The sequence below is a fragment of the Protopterus annectens genome, chromosome 11.part0 (assembly GCF_019279795.1).
Source record: "Protopterus annectens isolate FY-2018-M chromosome 11.part0, PAN1.0, whole genome shotgun sequence".
NCBI classification, from domain to species: Eukaryota; Metazoa; Chordata; order Ceratodontiformes; family Protopteridae; genus Protopterus; species Protopterus annectens.
Window position 1 is genome coordinate 738,471,777 of NC_056745.1, and position 20,343 is coordinate 738,492,119.

Below are 20,343 nucleotides of genomic sequence, written 5' to 3' on the forward strand. Positions count from 1 at the left end.
GAGTTTATTTTACTTTATGTGTCAAGCAAAGAGTATTAAAGTGCATTTTAAATGTCTTTTTGTCAGGACAAAGAGACTTTTTATAATTTTAAATTTTTACAATCTGGTCCTGCTTGTACTCCCCAGAAAAGAGGCCCCATTTACAGCTTGCCAACGAAAGCCACAAAAAGAGAAAGTTAAGCAAATAACCTTTACCACCAAAGCTAGGCTAGCAATTTCCCTCAGTCACAGGTGGGTGATTGTGCTCTAGCCAAAGCTGGTTCATCAGACCATTCATCTTTTACCCCATATCCTTCTAGTGTACCACCTACAGCCACTATGGACTGGGGGCTAGACACATTCTCTGTGGCTGTTGTGCTCCTCTGAGTGTGCCAGGGAGAGCCACACTTGTCAGTCCTGGGACAGAGAATGTGGAAGACTTCCCTGTTTGGTCAGAATGTTGTGCCCATCCCTGGGATAGCTGCTGTTGCTATTAATAACACTGATGACCCCATTTTTCCTGTCATAAACAGAAACACTAAAAATGTATCTATACCTCCTCAAATTTCTTTAGACTGGAGTACTTTACTATGTTTGGCTGAGAGATTAATTAAGGTTATTGATCCTTCTTATAAGGTGGTTTCCGGTAAAAGAGAGATTCCTCTTTTCCTGAAGGGATTCAAGATTTGGAATTTGGATAGGAAGATGAAGGAACAGATAGAGTTTTCTCCTCAGATTTCTGATTTAGACTCAGAGGAGATCTCAGTTTCTGATTCTCCCTTTTCGGGGTATCTGTTTCACTAGGACTGTTTCCAGAATATGCCAGTATTTACAGTGTGAGAACACTATGGTTTCTCAGTCCCTCAGACAATTTTTACAAAATGAATTTCTATAACCTTCTCCCATTCCTCCAGTTCTGTCTGCTTTGGAGGATGTGTGAGTGTCACTGCCTGCAGTTTTATAGATAGTCAACCTGCTGCCCCTAAAAAGGCAGACAGAATGTATAAAGTTCCTCAGTCTTTTAAGGTTTTTTACCCACATCCCAAACCTGACCCAGCAGCTATAACTTTAGTTAATCCAACTGCAGTTAAACACTTGGTTAATTCCAATCATACTCTTTCTGACAAGGATGGGAACATTATTGATAAGTGTGGGGAAACATTTATGCTTCTGCTACTTTGATTTTCAGAATTTTGAATTGCCAGACTCATATGTTAAATTTATTGTGACTAATTGTGAATGCATGAGGAATGTTTTAAGTGCAGTTTCTTCTTGTGAGGAAAAATCTGCTGTAAATGGTTTAATGTCTTCCATTTTATAGGTAACAACTCATTACTTAAAGTGTGTATGACTCAGCTGATACTTCTTACAGGGCTATGACCACTGGTACTATTTTAAAGAGTTTTACCTGGCTGTGTTCTAAGAATTCCCCAGATGATGTGAAAAATGAGATTTTAAATTATCTTTGGATAGAGATTTAGTTTTTGGTACCTCTGCTGCAGATATTATCAAGAAGTGTGAGGAAAGGAGGAAGTTGATATAGGAAATCTCATAAGATTTTTCAGCCCTCCTTTTCCAAATTTTCTAAGGGATTTTCTAACCCTTCATCCAATTTTGTTAAGAAACAGAATAAGTAGTTTCAGCAAAGTAAAATAAACAGACATTTAAAAAGAAGTGGCAGGAGGTTCCAAGAAGAATGTATGACCCCCTCCTAAAACCAAGGATAGTCCAACAAGCCAGAAATAATATTTAGAGACCTTGCCCCACCCCCCCATCCTGGCAGGTCCCTGTCCCTTCCAGAAAGTCTGAATCTCCACTTCTCTCTTTGGCAACAGATAGTTTTAGACAAATAGGTTCTGAGAATCATTCATCAATGTTTCAGGTGGCAGTGGGAGGAAATTCTTCCTTTCCAGGGTGTAATTCTTCAGCCACCAGACCAGACTCCTCTATTTCCCTTCTTCCTTTAACACATGCTATCTCAAGGAGTAATAGAGTCAGTTCCTCCTTCCCAGGTTGGGAAAGGTTTTTATTCAGTTATTTTCAGTGCCAGAGAAAGAAAATGCTTGGAGACTAGTTCTGTATCTTTCTTTCCCAAATCTGTTTGTGACAGTACCCAAATTCAAAATGCTGTCACATCAGAACCTGTTACCTTTCTTCCTCATTTCAGTTTATTTATTTATTATTTATTTATTTGCAATTTGTTTTCCAGGAGAGTCCATTTGGCCGCAAGAAACCTGTTTTCAATGGAGTCCTGGGGAGAAAAGCTCCAGACAAATACAAATACATAGTACAGAAAAAGTACAAATCTTTAGTACACATTTCTAATAAATATTACAGTGATGTTAAAGAACAAATCAAAGCAATTTTGAATTACAAGAATTGCATTAATTTTTTTTTTTATTGTAGCATAAGGTAATTATTAGTCGTTGGTCATATACATCCCTAGTGATGGAGAAACTAAGGAGGCAGTGGTAGGCACAAGTGAGTATGAAAATCTAAGAAGAAAGTGTAGTCAGGATTAGGTAAGATGGGAGCAAGTTTCCTTGTAACATTAAATTTGAAAGATGCCTATTATCCCATCCCTACTTATCCAAATTTCAGGTATTTCTCAATGTTTTGTGTGTCTGGATTACATTATAATTTCTCTGCCTTACCCTTTGGAATATCCACTGCACCAAGAGTGTTCACAAAGTGTCTAACTCCAGTTATAGCTCTCTGCAAGCTACAAGCTACTTATTTATTTAGATGGCTTGCTTATCTTTGCATAGTCATTTTCAAAATGTCAGGAATCTCTCACTTGGGTGAGGGATCTCTTACACAATTTGGGGTTCCAAGAGAACAAGTCTATTTGGACTCCTTCATACAGGATTGTGTGCTTGGGGTGTCTGTTAGACACCTCAATTTAAAGAACTTTTCTTCCACAGGAAAAAAAATAGATCTATAGCTAGGTCTATTTATAAGATTTTTCCACTCAGGCTTTGGTCACTGTGAGGGAATACCTCAGGATTTTATTGTGTCATTGCATCTATGATTCTCATGATACACATGGCAAGACTCAACATAAAAAAGCTACAATGGTATTTGAAGTCTCTTTGGTCCTAGCACCAACTTCCGTTATCTTTTCTAATCACAGTTCCGAGGTAAGTGAAATCAGTTACTGGAAACAGCAAATGTCCCCTAAATCTGGGTTTCCTCTTCTCCATAGCCTCTCCTGCTCAAAAATACTCAGTCACCACAGATTCCTCAGACTTTGCCTGGGGAGCAGTTTCAGGAGGGATAAAAGTGTAAGGTGTATGGGACACTAAGGATCGATGCAAGCACATAAATATAAAAGAGATGCTTGCACAGATTATGGAACTCAATTATCTGAATCATCTTTGGTCTCCTAGACCTCTTCCAGTTGCTGCAGACAATACCACAGTTATATTATACATCAACAAGCAAGGGGGAAGTGGGTCTTATCCTCTTTGTAGACTAGTCACGTTAGCATGGGATATAGCTTCACAGCACAATCTCACTCTACAGGCATCCTACATTATGTCAGAGCAAAACTGTGTGGCAGACAAGCTGAAAAGGACAAAGGCATACCCTCATGAATAGAAACTAGATTTGGGGGTCTTCCAAGATTTGATCTGTCTGTGTGGAGTTCCTCGAGAAGACCTGTTTGCCTTCTCTTTGAATAATCAGCTGGCAGACTTCTGTTCCAGGAGTCCATGCAAGAAGGCCTGTGAGATGAATGCCTTCTAATTTCCTTGGACAGGAATGTTCCTGTATACTTTTTCACCTTTCCCACTGATATCCAATGTACTTCTGAAGATTCAGACGGCATCCCTCAAGATCATTGTGGTTATTCCCTTCTGGCACAGGAAATAGTGGTTATCCCTTCTTTTAGAAGTGGCCAGGGACAAATACCACAAGATACCTTACAGAATGGATCTGCTCACACAAGAACAGGGGTGTCTGATACACCCTGACCCCAAACAATTTCAAATGGCTGACTGGATAATAGGGTCTTAGTTTCCTTTAGACACCTGTTTACTTAGGACTTGTGGCAGATAATAAGGGAGGGAAGAAAGCCTGCTACTAGGAAATTATATATTAGTAAATGGAAAAGGTTTCTAGCTGGTGGCAACAGCATAAGCAGCATCCATTCAGGGCTAGTGTTTCTCTGCTTTTACAGTATTTGTGTTAGTTACTATCCTGTGGCATTTTTTAACTCATCCATCAAGTTTTTTTTATTGGCTATTTCTGCATATCTACACATGGATCCTTCTTTTTCAATGCATTCTCATGTGAAGATGTTTTTGAAAGGGGTTTTACATGAGAGGCTTTCAAGAAAACCGGTGGCCTCTCCTTGGGATCTTAATTTTGTGTTAGAAAAACTAACATTTGCTCCATTTGAACCAGATAATCTGGCTGGCTTGAGGCTCTTAAAATGGAAAATTGTTTTACTGATTGCTCTGATGGTCTGACCTTTGCAAGAACAGTGCCTGAGTTGCAAGCTCTTATGGTGAGTCAGCTGTATCTCATTTTCCACAGGGACAGGGCTCTTTGAGAACTATTCATTTAATGCCTAAAGTGGTATCAGAATTTATTTTAAGCCAAACTGTCCATCTCCCTATTTTCTTTCCTAAAACTAAAAATGAGGGGGAGAGGATTCATCATACCTTGGATTTCCACATACCCTTCAGGTACTATCTTGACAATATCATATTTTTTAGATTTTTGAACCAGCTTTTCATTTCTTGTGAGGGTAAAAAGAAGACCAACTTGTGTCAAAACAAACTATTTTAAATGGTTGTTTCAGGCTATTACCTTTTGCTATTCTCACCAAAACAAAACTATTCCAGGCAGGCTCTAGGCCCACTCTACCAAGGCTTTGCCTTCATCTATTGGCTTTTAAAAGGGTTGAATTCTAAAAGTATTCTAAAAGCACCAACTTTATCCTCTGTACATACCTTTACAAAGCACTATAAGCACAATTCCTATTGTAGGTGTTGCTGAGACTTTGCTAGGACCAGTCTGCAGTGGCCCTGGGCCCTTCCTCTTCGACCTCCGTAATGTTGTATGCTAGTGTAATCTACCCGTATAGCTAAGGCTACTGCAGCAGTGGTTAATATTATGAGCATAGTACAGCTGAGTAAGTAAACGTGCCATAACTGTAGATGTTTGAATGATCACTGCTGCATAAGTCACTCCCTCAGTAAATCCCCCTTTTTGTTTTTGATTTTGCCAGGATGTGTATATGTGTATATATTTTACTCCTAGCTATGCCCTCTTAGGGCTCAGCCTCTGTCTCTCATTTGGCATGAAAGTTCTGAAGGGTTTTGCACTCAAACTTGCTGCCTAATGGTTTCAGCTCATGGAAGGTGCCCTCAGGATTTGGAAGCTGGACGGCTGTTGTATCCTTGGCAGGATATAACCCATATAGCTAAGGCTGCTGCAGAAGTGATGATTCAAACATGTAATGTTATGGTAAGTTTACTTACTCAACTGTACTTCTGGTTTTATTAACATGCATCTTAGGTTTGTACAGTATTACATATTTCCACTCGGAGAAGAGCCATGTCACATTAAATTCAAAAAAAGGCAGAGAAAAACAATGTCTTGTTTGACAAAGTTCAACATGGCCCATCTGAGACAACAGGAGTGCTGCTTTTTTAATGGGAGCGGATGAAAATTAACTAAAGGAGATAGTGTCTTAACTATAGTATGCTGTTTGATTGCTTAATGGCATCTTTCATCTTTAAAGTACTTTTGGATCTAGTAGTCACCACAACAGTAGATACTTGATGTCCATTCCTGGTCTCATCCTTAACCTATGATGAATGCCAATTCCAATTGCATCTTACCAGCTACACTGGATTAACACTGATGAATACTTGCACAATATTAGAAGTAAGTATTTAAAAAAAAAGAATTTTAGTGGAATTTCAAAGTATTGAGGTACTTCAAAAAGGAATGCCAAATTATTCCCTGAAGGTTCTTTGATAATATCATTCCCCTGGTTGTTGTTAATTATGGTTGACATTTTTCTCTAATACTCATTGCATATAGTGTAACTTTACACATAATGGCCACAATTCTTAAACATGGTAAACTCTTTTTATGTTGTCTTCAATACTGTAACACATGTGCATGCCAAATATGCATATGGTTAATGTCTTATATGGTTTCACCCAACGTTTGTTTTATGATTATTGTGTCGACTCTATACATATCAAATGTGCCTGAGAGTTTCCCACTACGGCAGACATTATCTTGCATGCCTTCACTCAGTCTTGCTTTATATGATCACTCATATTTTCTTTTAATCTTGTATTTTTGTTTAACTGTTTTATGGCCTGTGTAGTTGCTGAAATGGATCTTGTACCAGCTCACACCCTGGCTGACAAACAAGCAAACAAACAAGAAACACATATAAATATTATCTATTGCTATTATCAAGAAACGCTTTGATAGGCAAAACAAAACTGAGCCAAGACTTTAAAGAAGCTTAGTGGGTTACCTTCATCTTTGCCTCCAGTATTAACAGGAAAAGAGGAGCAAAGAATTATACTTTCCCTATAATGGAAGATTGGGACAGTCACTTTTATGGTATCTGCCTTGCTGTTTGAGGCTCCATAAGCTGACATGAAGAAAAAGAAGACATTTTATTACCTTTATTTATTTATTTTTTGTATGCATTTTTGTTGCTCTCCACAACTGCATTTTGCTGCATTATCATTTGGTAATTTTCACTCACTTATGCTTGCCTTCACCCAGTTATTTCTACCTTGCTTATGTATGTAACACACTCTACTCCTTACTCCCATCTCCACTGCAAATACCACCAGGTGGGGCTGCTGTCTTTTAAGAAATGAACAAGGAATGGCAGAGCTGGGTTTAGATACATGGCGCTTGATGAAAGTTGTGCAACTTCCTTTGTTCTTCCTTTGACACTCTTGGGCATGAATGGAAGGATGTTATGACCATCTCTAAGAGAAATCCTTCCTCTGGCAACTCAACCATCTTTCTCTTGTGTGACCAGTAGGTATCAAAGCTCGTTTAGAGCCTACAGCTCATAAGTAGCCCTGTCACCAATACACGTGACAATGATCATTGGCCTTAAGACATTTGGTTGGTTCCATCACCTTTCAAGGCTGTGAACAAATTCATCTTGATGGAACAAGAAACTATTTTGTCTAAAAAACTGGAAGATAAGCATCCTCAGCCTTTAAACAGTTCAAGTACACTAAGTCTTCTGACTGAAACACATTCCTTCTTATTTTATGCTGTAAAATTTCCAAAGCTGAAGAAGTCATCCAGTATCTTTGCTCATTTTGATTATAAGCGGTATGCACTGTACAATTCTGAAATGTTTGCTCTGTACTGACATACCTGATCAGCATAAGACAACATAAATCTTTTCTTTATGCATCACAACCCCTAAATATCCTTGCTAACATTTTTTCCTTAACTGATTATAAGTTATTCATCATCTGCATTAAACAGATGGTTTAATGCAGATGCATGCCATGGTAATCCTATGGGCTAGGCTTGTAAAGGCTCCAGGATCATTAGCCTAGTACACACATATGAACCTATGAAACATCAAATTTCATATAAAAACCTCCCTTCTTTAAATGAAGACTGTGGTTGTTTTCCTTTCCACTATGGAGAATTCTGTTTTACGCTTTTCTTTGAAAGCTACTGGGTGAGGAATCTACATGTCCAGGTCATTCTCAGATAATTGCTGAAACTCTTTATAACCTATTATTTTTAGTGACAGACAACTGCAAAAGTATCCATTTGCTAGATGGAGTGAAACTAGTGCAATAGATTCATAAGTTCAAAGGTGTTTACTAGGCAACCACATGGCCCTTTTTAAGCATAGCCATGCATCCCAAATCTCTGATAAGTTCTGATACCCTTGACAAGTATAACCATGCACCTGGGAGATGAACCATTTACAGGTTACCTGTTTGCATTAGAGATGTAGGTGCCAAACCAGGGATGAATTTCTGGTTTCCCATCCAATTGCGCAAGTTGCACTTGAATTGGGTTAGGGAGGAATTTTCACATGGATGAGGAACCTGTTCCATAGATAGGGTAGCCTCTGGGATACATACCTATCTCTCCAGCAGGTCCTATTTATATCACAGGCAAGGTTTAAGTCTTTAGAATGGGTAATTCTCATACTGTTTATTTTGTGGATGTGCAGGAGTTCCATCAGAGTGGGGTCTGACAATGCCATATATGCCAGGCATAGATCTCCCCTCAAAAGCCTGTAGGAGACAGAATACAGGATAGGGCCTTGAGGAGGTCTGCATAGGATATATTACTTACTCCCTATATTCTTTTAGTGAGGAACCTCTGTGGACATTCCAGTTGTTGGATATGCCTGGTTAGGTACATACCAAAGGGTGCATTGTACTCAATGACAGGTTTGATGAATGCCAAATACAGTGGAACAATGACTTCCTTGAACGTAGATGCCATACCTTTGTTTATACGTTTTGCAACATAGAATGATTTCCTTACCACTGTAGACATGTGATGATCAAAGATTAGATTACTATCTATGTGTGTCCCTAAGTCCCTGACTACTGGGTCAACTCTAAGGGGTGTGTTGTCAATATGATAGTTACCAGGGATGGATGACTTCCCAAATTACGGTATTATGCATTTCTTCGCATTTAGTTTTAATCCATGGCTCTGACACCAGTTATTTGTCTGTGTCAGCCCCTCCTGGAGAACATTTATGTCAGTGTGAGATTCAACGACAGCTCCTAATTTGCAATCATCTGCAAATTTAGTCAGCCAGAGACCACTGACACTGACCTTTTAATGCTGTTTCAGTCATAAATGATTCATCTCATCTTATCTATGATACAAATGTATTTTCCTGGCTTATATTTCATAACTAACCAAGACTTCTAGAATCTTATTGACTTTCTCTGCAGTGTTTGTTGGCAGTGTCTTTCATAATGACTTCTTAAATAAATATACTATTTAATGGCTTATGGTGCTTTCACTAACATTTTTTTCTATAAATATATATACTCATGAGACATTACTCAACCATGTACTATGGCAAGTAGATATCTTCCTATCCCTGCATATATTTTATGGGATCTACTTCATTACGTCCACTTATCATAACATTGACTTTCATAAAAGTGAGACCACAGTGTCAAATCTTTAAAAACACAAATTCCCGGAACACCAACAATAAAATTACAAACTTAAGCAAATTAAACCCACAGAAGGGGGGGGCTCACCCCCATACACCCTTAACTAAATATACCAACTCTGGGATCGCACTACAGTGGAGAAAAGGGCAAATTTCACCATGGTGGCCAAGTGGTAACTTTTCTGGTGAGAAAATACGATGTTCCGGGAGATCGTGATTTTAAAGATTCGACACTGTGGTCTCGCTTTTAGGAAAGTTGACATTATGATAAGTCGACATAATGAAGTGGATCCATTTTATGATATTCTATAAAGGATTTTAACTCATAAGCAACTGTTTATTTTCCTGTATAATCACTGTATCAGTTCCAGTCTGGTTAGCATCTACCTGTACGATTGCTTGACTTATACAGGAATACTGAATTGTGGATGCTTCATTGACTAAATATTGAAGCACTTCAAACCCCTTTTTTGGTCTTAACTCAGTTACCTTTCCAAATCACACTCCACAATTTTCTGTAATGGCAAACTTATATATGATATATCTGCAATAAACTTTGGAGGATACTGCATTTTCCTTTGGGAAGAGACACTTGAACTATTGCTCTAATTCCTCTGCCTTTGTCCAGTAAGGCATTACCTATTTATCACAGTTCTGTAACTAGAATTTTACACTTACTTTTGTGCAGCTTGACGTTGTTCTGTCCAGGCCAGAGAGTCTGTATTAAATTATGCTTTGTTTGCCTAGCAGGGAATTTATTGTCTTCCTGAATTCTGAAGAATTGCTTACAATTCTGTTTTGCTAATATAACAGCTCTTTTTTGCTATACACCAGCCCTTTTTTGCTTGTCTTATGCATACTGTGAAGGGTTTGATAGATGTCTTTAGAACTCAAGTGTTTGTGTGTGGTGCAAACTGTTTACAGGCTTGCGCCCAACACATTTTTCTGGGTAACACTCCTACGTTGCGTACTATTTCCTTATTTATGGGAATTCCTTCTTCTTTTGCATATGGTTTGCCACATCTTTGCCTTCTGCTTCACTGAAGCACTGAAAGTTAGAAATGTCCTTACCATTCTTTAACTTTTAGGATGAAAGATTCCTGACTGCTAGAAAGATATTAAAAAAAAGTGTCAACTATGACATTTTACTATGCTGAAGTTAACTGTGCCCTCGTTCACACATCTAACTTATTGTAAATAAAGCCCAGTAGTTCTTTTATCAAATTAATAGTGGACTTACATATGGATTTATAGTGTTGTTTACCGCAAGATACCTGTAATTAGAATTTAAATGAAGGGAAATGGAATTCTCATGAATTTGACATTTGTGTGCATCACTGAGAAAAAAGAACCAATTCCTTAAAACTGCAATATCTTATCACTTATTATCACCATAGCACTATTAGAGCTCACCAGTGAAGCATCAATAGTGCTGCAGTGATATTTTCTTTGAATATACCCCTCTTTTCATAATTTAACACTGTATGTATGATTATTTTATGAATGGGGATGGAATTCTTGCAGGAAATACAAGCCTTGTCTCCTGTAGCTGTGTACTGCAAAGAATCACATAAGGAGAATTAACTTTTCACTGTAAATTTTACTGGTCTATATGTTTGCTTATTTTTTTTATTGGCAATTTATACCTACACTGAACTCCCATGTGACAAAAATAATTGGTGCAGCAGGAGTTGCATAACTATTGCCATATTTGTACCTTTATTTTTCCTCCACCTTTTCTACTATGTCCTTCTTGAGTGTTTTACAGTAACTGCTATACTTGCCTCAGATACTCATGCAGTTAGAGACCTTCGATTCTGCCTTTGGAATTTCTGTATGTTTCATCTTGTGACTGGACCTTTGATTTCAAAGATAAGCTATATGGATACATGCTGATGAGTGGTGTCAAAGAAGAGCTGTATATCATTGGTATCATCTACGACATGGAAACAGAAAAGGCAAATCTGTATAGGGCTTCATGAACATTACTCCAGTAGGTACCTTCTGGGATACTATGTCAGTATGTTAGATATACAGAAAACTGATCAAACCACACTCTGCAGTATTTTTGGCAGTTTCTTCTTTCCCCACTGTTGTATGAGTATAGAGATAGTATATGGTGATTACACAGGAACCTGGCCCCATGGAAGAAACACTTACATTGAGCTGTCCCACTTATTTGCATATACTAGGCTGTTTTCTAGGTGTCAGGATCTTGCAGTTGTGAGCCAGGTGATCAAGTTTTGAGTACTCACAATGGGATGTCTGTGAATGTGTGTGTATCGGTTTTCATTGCCACTGAATAAATCCTTATGCTGTTCTTGATTGAACCTAGTTAGGCACCAACGAAAATTAGCACCACCCAGAAAGAAGTATGGGCTATTGAAATATAAGAAATAAATTACCTACCCTTTGATTCTTTTGTCACAGTTGATCCTGAAGGCATCTCATCAAAGTGGCATATCTGGTGTACAATTTCAATCGGTCTGTAAATCAACAATGTCTTCCCTAATGAAAGGGTGCTGTAGACACCTGAGACAGCAGCAGTCTGTGTCTTCTTCATGTTTTTTTCATATTGACACTGTGATATGATTATATATTGTCGTTTCATTATATAATGCATTGCTGTTTGATATATTGGTTATCTGTGGCAATCAGTGCATACAATTTCCTTTCTTTCCTATAAATCACTCACTAGCCTAGCAGAGGTTAATTTTGTAGGAATTATTAACAGTTATGTTCTTTCTCCTCCAACTTTCTCTTCATTGAAGGTTCTTGGGCCTCCTAAAGATGATGGTATTTCATCCTGTGTATTTCCATTTTATCCACTAACTATCAGCTCAAAGAATGCCTGCTAACTTTATAAATTCACATGCTGGTGCACTGGTACATACCGGAGAGATTCACTTGTACATGCAAACATATGTGCAGCTCAGTTTTGTTTGCCTTCCACCCTCCCTGGGTCATCACTTGGTATGAAGGTGAGGGAAATTACTTAGCTAAGTACAGGCCATTGTCACTGGGTAACGTAATGACATTTCACAGGTACAAATCAGATGTCTCACACTGGAGTTGTGATCACACACTATCGACAGTACATGGCACGCAGTAAGATTACCTATGCTTTAGTCAACATTTCTTTGCTCTGTATACACACTGAGTGAAATTATACATGAATTAAACAGCTAAACAATACTCTGTACTATCTGGGGAGTTGAGGCAATCCTAAATGTTTGTAGTATTTAAATGTGTTCTTTGCTATGAGATATGACTCTGTACAGATATGGAGCAGTAGAAAGAACTTTAATAAGAAAATACTTCCCCAACAGGAGCCAGAAGAGTAGAAGGAAGAGACAGGAGTGACATCAGAGGAAAACAGAATTTTATCTTTTTTTACATCTAAACTTTTTTTAATAATTTGTGGGCAGAAAGGCACATGTACACCAAATTAAACTGTCATTCAGAATGTATCCTGGCTTAGCAGGTTGAGTCTTTCCATCTCTCTTTATCAAACTAAAGTCAGACAGCAGGCCATATTGTGGTTTATTTCAGTGTAGCAGCAGTTCTGGTTTGCATTTAACACTAGAACAGTATGAGTAATAGCAATTATAACAGTAATGGTAGATTATGCTCCCTCCATCCCTTCTGCATGTCTCTGTCCGGCAGCATCTAGACAGTTATGCTAGGAGGTAGATGAGGTGCTAGAATCCTTAGTTATCCTTAGGATCATAGGATCATAGGAGATTACTAAGCTATCGACCTGGAGGTCATTTCAAGCCTAGCCCTTTCTTCCCAATGTAATACCACAGACACTCTAGTCAATACCCAGGACTGAATTTAGTAATGACTACCCATGTCCAAGAGGGTTGTGGGCACTATTCCCAGTATGAATTTACAGTGCCCCATCCACTCGTCCAGATTCCTTTTGAACAGTGTCATAGAGGTGCTGTGCTTCACATGAATTGGCAGCCTATTCGAAAGATGGGGCAGCCACTGGAAGACAAATCTGTCCCTCCAGTGTATCCTATTCAAGTCGTAGGCCATATTTAGGTCCCTGGAATGGGTAGCTCTAGTCTCGTTTGATTTACAGATGTGCAGCAAATTCATTAAGTTTGGGTCAGAGATTGCTCTGTAAGCCAGGCATAAATCTCCCCTTAGAAGGCTATATGATACTGAGCACAGTGACAGAGAATTTAGTTGGTCTGTGTAAGGCATGTTATGGAGTCCCTTGATCTACTTTGTTAGAAACCTTTGAAGTCTTTACAGTTGCAGCAGGTACTTTGTGCGGTACATGCCAAAAGGGGCATTATCCTCAACTATGGGCCTGATTAGTGATGAGTATAGAGGGGTTATAACTTCCTTTGCTCCAGAGGTGATGCCTTTGCTAATCAAGTGTGCTATGTAGAATGCCTTCCTTACTACAGTGGACACATGATGGTCAAAGTTAAGGTCGCAGCCTACTTGCGATCCCAGATTCTTTAGCACTTCGTAGTTACATAGAGTATTGTTTTTACCGAAGGGAATGATGATGCATTTCTTTGCATTTAGTTTCAGACCGTGACTAAGACACCAGTCATTGGTCTGTGTAAGACTATCCTGAAGTATACTAACATCATTTGGGGAATCGATAATTGCACAGTTTGCAGTCATCTGCAGACTTGGTCAGCCAAAGCCCCTTAGTTTTGGCCTGAACTTCTGAGAACTATATACCAAAGAGTAGGGAGCCCTGCACTGACCCTTGTGGCACCCCGCTGGTGACAGGTCTGCTGGTTGATGTGGAGTCACCCAGTTTGATAGTGTGTGACCAGTATGTGAGCCAGTTGTCAACCCATCCTACAACAAAGGAGTTTGCATTCAGTTTGCTAAGTTTATTAGTAATGCCTGAGTGTGGGATTGTGTCAAAGGCCTTGGCTAAGTCGAGGTATGCTGTGTGCACAATGGATCTGGTCACATTTTCAAAGAAATCCACCAGGTTTAACAGGCAGAATCTGCCCTTGATGAAGCGGAATTGTGTTGGATCGAGGGCTTGGACGTCACCTATGTCTTTATTTATGAGGTCCATGATGATACCTTCCATGGCCTTACAGATGAGGCTGGTCAGACTTAAGGGTCTTTAATTCTCTGGGTCTGTTGTTAAGCCACCTTTGTGGAGGGGAAAAACTGTTGCTGTTCTCCATTCTGTAGGAACATAGCCTGTGACTAGGCTATGATTGAATAGGGTACTTAATGGTGATGCTAGTTCATGTTTTAGTTTGTTTAGAAGACAGCCTGGGATGCTGTCTGGTCCCATAGAGGTTGTGTTTTACCTTAGACAAGGCTTTCATGACCTTCTTTTTGGATATGTTGGGTGGGGGGAAGTTGGGGGTAAGGTTTTTGATAACTTTGGAGGGAAAAAGAGAGTGAAATTTTCACCAAATCTATCCACCAGCAGTTTTGCTATCTCTGCAGGATCGGTGTGTGGTGATACCATTAGTCACTAGTTCGGCACGCTCTTGGGTCCTACCTTTTAGGCTATGTACATAGCTGTAAAAGGCCATATGGTTATCCTTGGCTGTGATTGCTAAGTTTTTCCCAAAGTTACCCTTTGAGGATTTGACATGTTGTCTTATTTGCCTGTTGAAGCTGAAGAGGGTGCTTTTCCATTGTTGAGGCCTCACCTTAATTTTCCTAGACAGCAACTTTTTACATTTGTTGTAAAGTTTGTTGATGCTGGATGTTCACCAATGTGGCTTGATTTTACTTGGGGCTCCGACTTTGATTCTTTCTGGAACAGCCAAGTCTATACATTTATACAAGTGATTGTACAGGGCTTTAGTGTAAGCTTTGGTGTAGTTTCCACTTCCAGCTGGGGGTGGGGCCTGGAATGCATAAATACCTTCCCCTAGGAGGGTGTTGTTGGCCTTGGTGAAGTTTTTTAGCCTGGCTTCACCCTTTGTGAGTTCTGATGTTAGTGCCAGTTCGAAGGCAAATGATTTGTGGTACGATTTAACTAATAAGGGTCCAACAGTTGTGGTGGTACATCTATTTGTCATGTTAGTGAGGACCAGATCTAGTATGTTTGTTCCTCTTGTTGGGGTTTGAATAATTTGTTCCAGGGCATTTGAGTTAACAACATCAAGGAACTTTTGTAATAGTGAGTTAGGGCTAGAGTAGGTCTCCTAGTTGATGGTGGGATCATTGAAATCCCCCATGACCAGAGTGTTTAGCAACATTTGGATTGACTCCAGTTTGGTCAAGTAGGCCTTGTGTGCATCATGATCCATGGAGGGGGATCTATAACTAGCTATGACTTGAATGGTGGTCTTACCCACAGTAATCCGGAATTGGAGCAACTCCATGAAGTTGTCCTGTCGAGCTAGTCAGGAGGTGAAGTTATCTCTAATACAGTTAGAAACACCGCCTCCTTTGGTTCTCATGCATTCATTTTGCGATCTGAAGGTGTGGAAGACATTGCAGCCTTGCAAGGCCAGAGTACTCTCTGGGGCCTTGAACCAGGTTTCTGTGACTGCACAGACATCTATATGTTCCAGTGATAGGAGTGCTTCCAGGGTATGGTTTAAGTTCCTAGAATTTAGCCTTTGCCAGCAGCTGAAAGCCTAGCAGTGCCAGGTGCAACCCGTCTCAGGCAAAGCTGCAAGGTTTGTTGACCATGTCATCCCAGGCTGACAGAAATTGCATCCCCTAGGAATGACACCAAAAACTAAGGCAATTATTGAAATTGATCATTTTTTGTTTATACTGTGGCATCATTCAAGGTGAGGGTAATATGCTGCTCAAGGTTAGGGACATAACTGTCTGGGACACATACTGAGAGAGCTAAATCATGTTTCTCTTCATATAGTCCAGTGAGGTACATTTCAGGTTGTTCACTCCAACATGAGCTATGACAAACTGATAATGGTAGTTGTTGCTAAGAGACCTGAGTGCATGCGTGATCTGATGAATTCTGGCACCAGACAAGCAGCTGACCATGACTTTCTCCTTATCTAACCTGATGAGTGGAACATCCATGTATCTCACTATGGAGTCTCCAATGACAAAAAAATTTTGTTTATGAGTGTTACACCTTAAGGGCATGGCAGGTGAGACACTAGTGTCTTGGGTACTGTGGGAATTGTGTTAGTTGTAGCAGTCTTGCGTTTTGGAGGTCTGTGGTGTTTTGGTATGGCTCTGCATATGTTGATTTATGTGTTGGATTGCATACTATGTGTATGAGTAGTGGGGGGGGGTGAGTTGACAACCTCTTCAGTGTTACTGTTTCATGTGCTAGAGAGCAGAGATTCAAGATTCTTGGTGTCGATACATCTCTCGCACTCTGTACTAGAGTGAGTTATTAGTAGAGGGTTGTCAGTGTACATGAGACACTTGCTACACTGCTTTAGGAGACCCAAGTCAACAAGGCTGGCAGTAGAAACAAGGGTAGTCCAACTCTCCATAATGCTAGATTTGAAAAACTGTTATCACAAAGGAGGTGCTTTTAGGACTGATCAAGGAGGTGCTCTGTAGATGGGTGTTTCTGATGGGGTTTATGGGTGGTGGTTTAATAGTCGCAGCTCTCTAGAAATATTTCTTAGACTAGAAATATACTAAAGATGAGCACTACACTAATGTACTACAGCTATATCTAAGAGAAAATTTGTCAAAATGATCTGTCTGGCTGTGGTGCACAACTGTGTGGCAGTGTGTGATGCTGTGCGATGCCCGAACAAGCAGAAACCCACTCAAACATGGGGCTTAAATGCCAGAAGATAAAAATTTTAAAAAAGTTCAAAAGAACCAGTGAGGGTGCTTACTCAAAGCCCTATACCAATCACTCTTCACCAGACAGGTTCCAATTAGCACACTTCTCTCACAAGAGTGCAGAAGGGCCCCTTCTAATCAAAGATGGCTTGGAAAATGTGCTCAGAATGCAACAGCCACTACAAACAGACCCAGAAGCAGCAAACCTGTATCTGGACTATGCTACAGCTGCTAGCTGCACAAAATTAGGCAGGGAACACCACTAAAATGATTTAAACAGAGGAAAAATAGCAGTGAGACACTAGACATGTTTAACAGTGAAAAAACAGCAAGGAGACACTAAAGAATGTTTTAAACACCAAACAAATCAGTTATTTAAAATACTACTTGGCAGGAAAACAGAATAGATACTTAACAAACAGTGAAAAGTAGCAATGATTACTTTGCAATCAGTGAAAATAGCAAATGAAAAGTTTTACAAATGGTGAAAACAGTAACAAAATATGATTTAACAGCCACAGCAAGGCAGACAAATGCAACACAACCAGTGCAGTTTAGTTTACAGTATTAAAATACAGTGTTAAATAGATAGAACACAAATAAAAGTGCAGTAGATGATATAATCCAGCAAAAAAAAAAAAAAAAAAAAGAAAACAGGCAACTTATGGATTTTGGGAAGCTCAGAAGTCTCTAGTCGTCTGGAATGATGGTACTTTTACAGTTAACACTTCAGTCTGATTCATTCTGGGTCTCAGAAGTCATGATTTGGAGACTGTATCAATTACATCCTTAAAAACAGGGATAGAAGAAAGGAATGTAGTGCCCTTCTTTGCACATGTGTAAATTGTGCTCATCTGCCATGAAGCTGGTCAGCACTTTTTTTTTTAATTTTTGCCCCTGCCTGCATCAGGCCACTCTGCCTTGGAGAAATCACAGTGTGTGCCCAGTGTAGTATATGCTAAATGAAAAGTTTTCACAATGGAATGAAAAATTGTGTTTATCTGTATCTAATGCAGCATCACTGTGGAGTTTTTTTTTTTTATTTAAAATGGTAGCTACCATAGATGTTGAAAGGGACAGGATTTTTTTGAAAGTGCTTACTCCCCTATAAATGTAGCAGCTGATAAATATTTTTGCAGTACCAGGCTAATGATCTGGTGCATTCCTTGGAAAACCATGTCTCCACCTAGCTAATCCTGGGTCCTTGTAGCCAGTCTTGTGTCTCTCAAGATGTGGAGCTTTTACCTCTATCTCATCCTAGCACTCATAAGCTGGCAATGGCCACCCACCTCACCAAACAACAAAAGGAAATAAAATAAACATTATAACTAGTAAACAAAACCAGGATTTTAGCAGAAAAGCCTTCTTTATTGGATTCGGGTGCTTTGGCATTTTGACTTCAGAGAGGTAGAGTAATTACCGTGCATTTGCCCTATCTTTCTCCAGCCAACTTCTCCAATGCCCAGACCTTCTAACTAAATATGAGCTATCTAGGTTGTAGTCAGGGCTTTGTTCCTGTATGTCATAGAGATGGCTATGTTATCAGAATTTTCCTACAATGAATACAGCTCTAGTTGCAATGGCAAGCGTATGTGACTTTAGACACTCCAGGGTTGTGGTGGTGAAAAGAGTTGTAATTGGCTTAACCAAGCACCATTGGAGTTCACCCCTTTGTGTCTTTTTACAGCAACTTAAGTATAAGAATAAAATGTCCTGTGAGATACTACTGATTGGGCCTAATAGCACCGCCTCTATGCCTAGTGTCACGATAGACTGCATTAGCTTTCTGTTGCTCAGACATTCTTAGTATCAGGTAATGGAATGTCACCTGGTTTGTATATCAGTGCAGGCATAGCTAATTATGTCTGGAATGGTTTCATCCTCAGTGACGGACATTCTTACTACCAAGCAACAGTGCACAAAAGACAGTATGTGATGTATTAACTGCTTTCACTAAAGTGAAAGTGCCCAATGACTAATTTCACTGACTGTGGAATGGTTGACCTTTGTTCAAGTCCTTTTGTGACCCTGTATCCCTGCTAACCTGCTGTCCTAATTACATTACACTACCATTTGGCTCTTTGTTTCTCTGATGATGACATACCACAAGTCAATCTTTGAAGAGTTCACCCTTTTCTACCATATACTGTATTTCTATCTTAGTGGCCAGTGTGGGAGATGAAAGCTAGAAAACTATTGCCAGGACAATAATATATATACCTGAACATCTCAGTTAAATTACTTCAGCACAAGAAGACATCTGAAATAAATTCTGTCCCAAATGGACTCATATCAAAAAAGTAACAAATATCATTTTTAAAGAAGATCAGTGTGTCACAGCAGTGATCACCCACATGACCATCAGTCATGCTGGTGTACCAAATCTTTTATTTATTTATTTATTTATTAATTTACATTTGTTGACTGGGAAAATCCTACTGGACACAAGTCCTTTTTCAGCGAAGGCCTGAGGAGAAAAGCTCCACAATAAAAACAACAATTAAAAACAGCAATTAATTACAAGTTACAAGAAGTATAGGTAGGTTTTGTTTAACAATAGTAGTAAACAGTTATAATTCAAAATGAAATTATTTAGTTAAATGGTACAACACTTATATCATTGGTGCCATAAAGACTAGCAAGTATTTTAATAGCTGAGCTAGCAGCTTTACCCTTGAATAACAGTGGCTAAGATTACAGCTGAGATATAGGTTTACAAACAATGTATTTAGCTGCAATCCGAGGTAGTTAGAGGGGTGGAAGAAAGGGATTAGAGAGGTTGGGGTTGAGATGTTAGAGAGGTTTGTTACAGGGGCATGTCCAGTGCTCTTTTAGATGAGATTTAAGAGCAGCTTTGAACTTAGTGCCTGATGACACAGACGTTATAGTGTGACAGGACCGGCCTTAGGTCAAGTGGTGCCCTAGGCAAAAGGGCTCCATGGCGCACCCCACCAAACCACCCGGTGCCCCCCTCTTGGTCTACCTACACCAAATAAATACTGAAAAAGTGCCCCTGCTAGAGCGGCACCCTAGGCGGCCATCTAGTTGGCCTATGCCTAAGGCCGTCTATGAGTGTGAGGAAGGGTATTCCATAATTTTGCTATGGAGTAGGAGAAGAGAGTTTCTCCAGCAGAGTTCCTGGTTTTAGTTACCTGTAATTGATTTTTATTGCTGGAGCATAGTGGTTTGGTGGTATGATAGGGTTGAAGTAGATTTTGGAGGGAGGGGACTTTTAGAGGATGATTTAGTAGTTTGTGGGCGAGTGTGAGTTGGTACCATTGAAGGAGGTGAGAGAGTTCTAGCCAGCCTAGTTCAGTAAGTGAGGTGCAGTGGTAGCTATGGTAATTTGCACCAGTGGCAAACCTTGCTATTTTGTTGTAGCAAGCTTTGAGTTTACCTAACTCACTTTGCCTTAGGTTGGTAAATATTGGAGAGGCATAGAGTCGGGT

At 39.5% G+C, this 20,343-nt stretch overlaps 1 long non-coding RNA gene across 2 annotated transcripts in view; it reads left to right on the forward strand.

The window, feature by feature from the left end:
• The window catches only part of LOC122814837, a 43,538-nt gene that overhangs the window by 15,485 nt on the left and 7,710 nt on the right, over positions 1 to 20,343 (forward strand). The gene's annotated exons all lie outside the window — the stretch shown is intronic.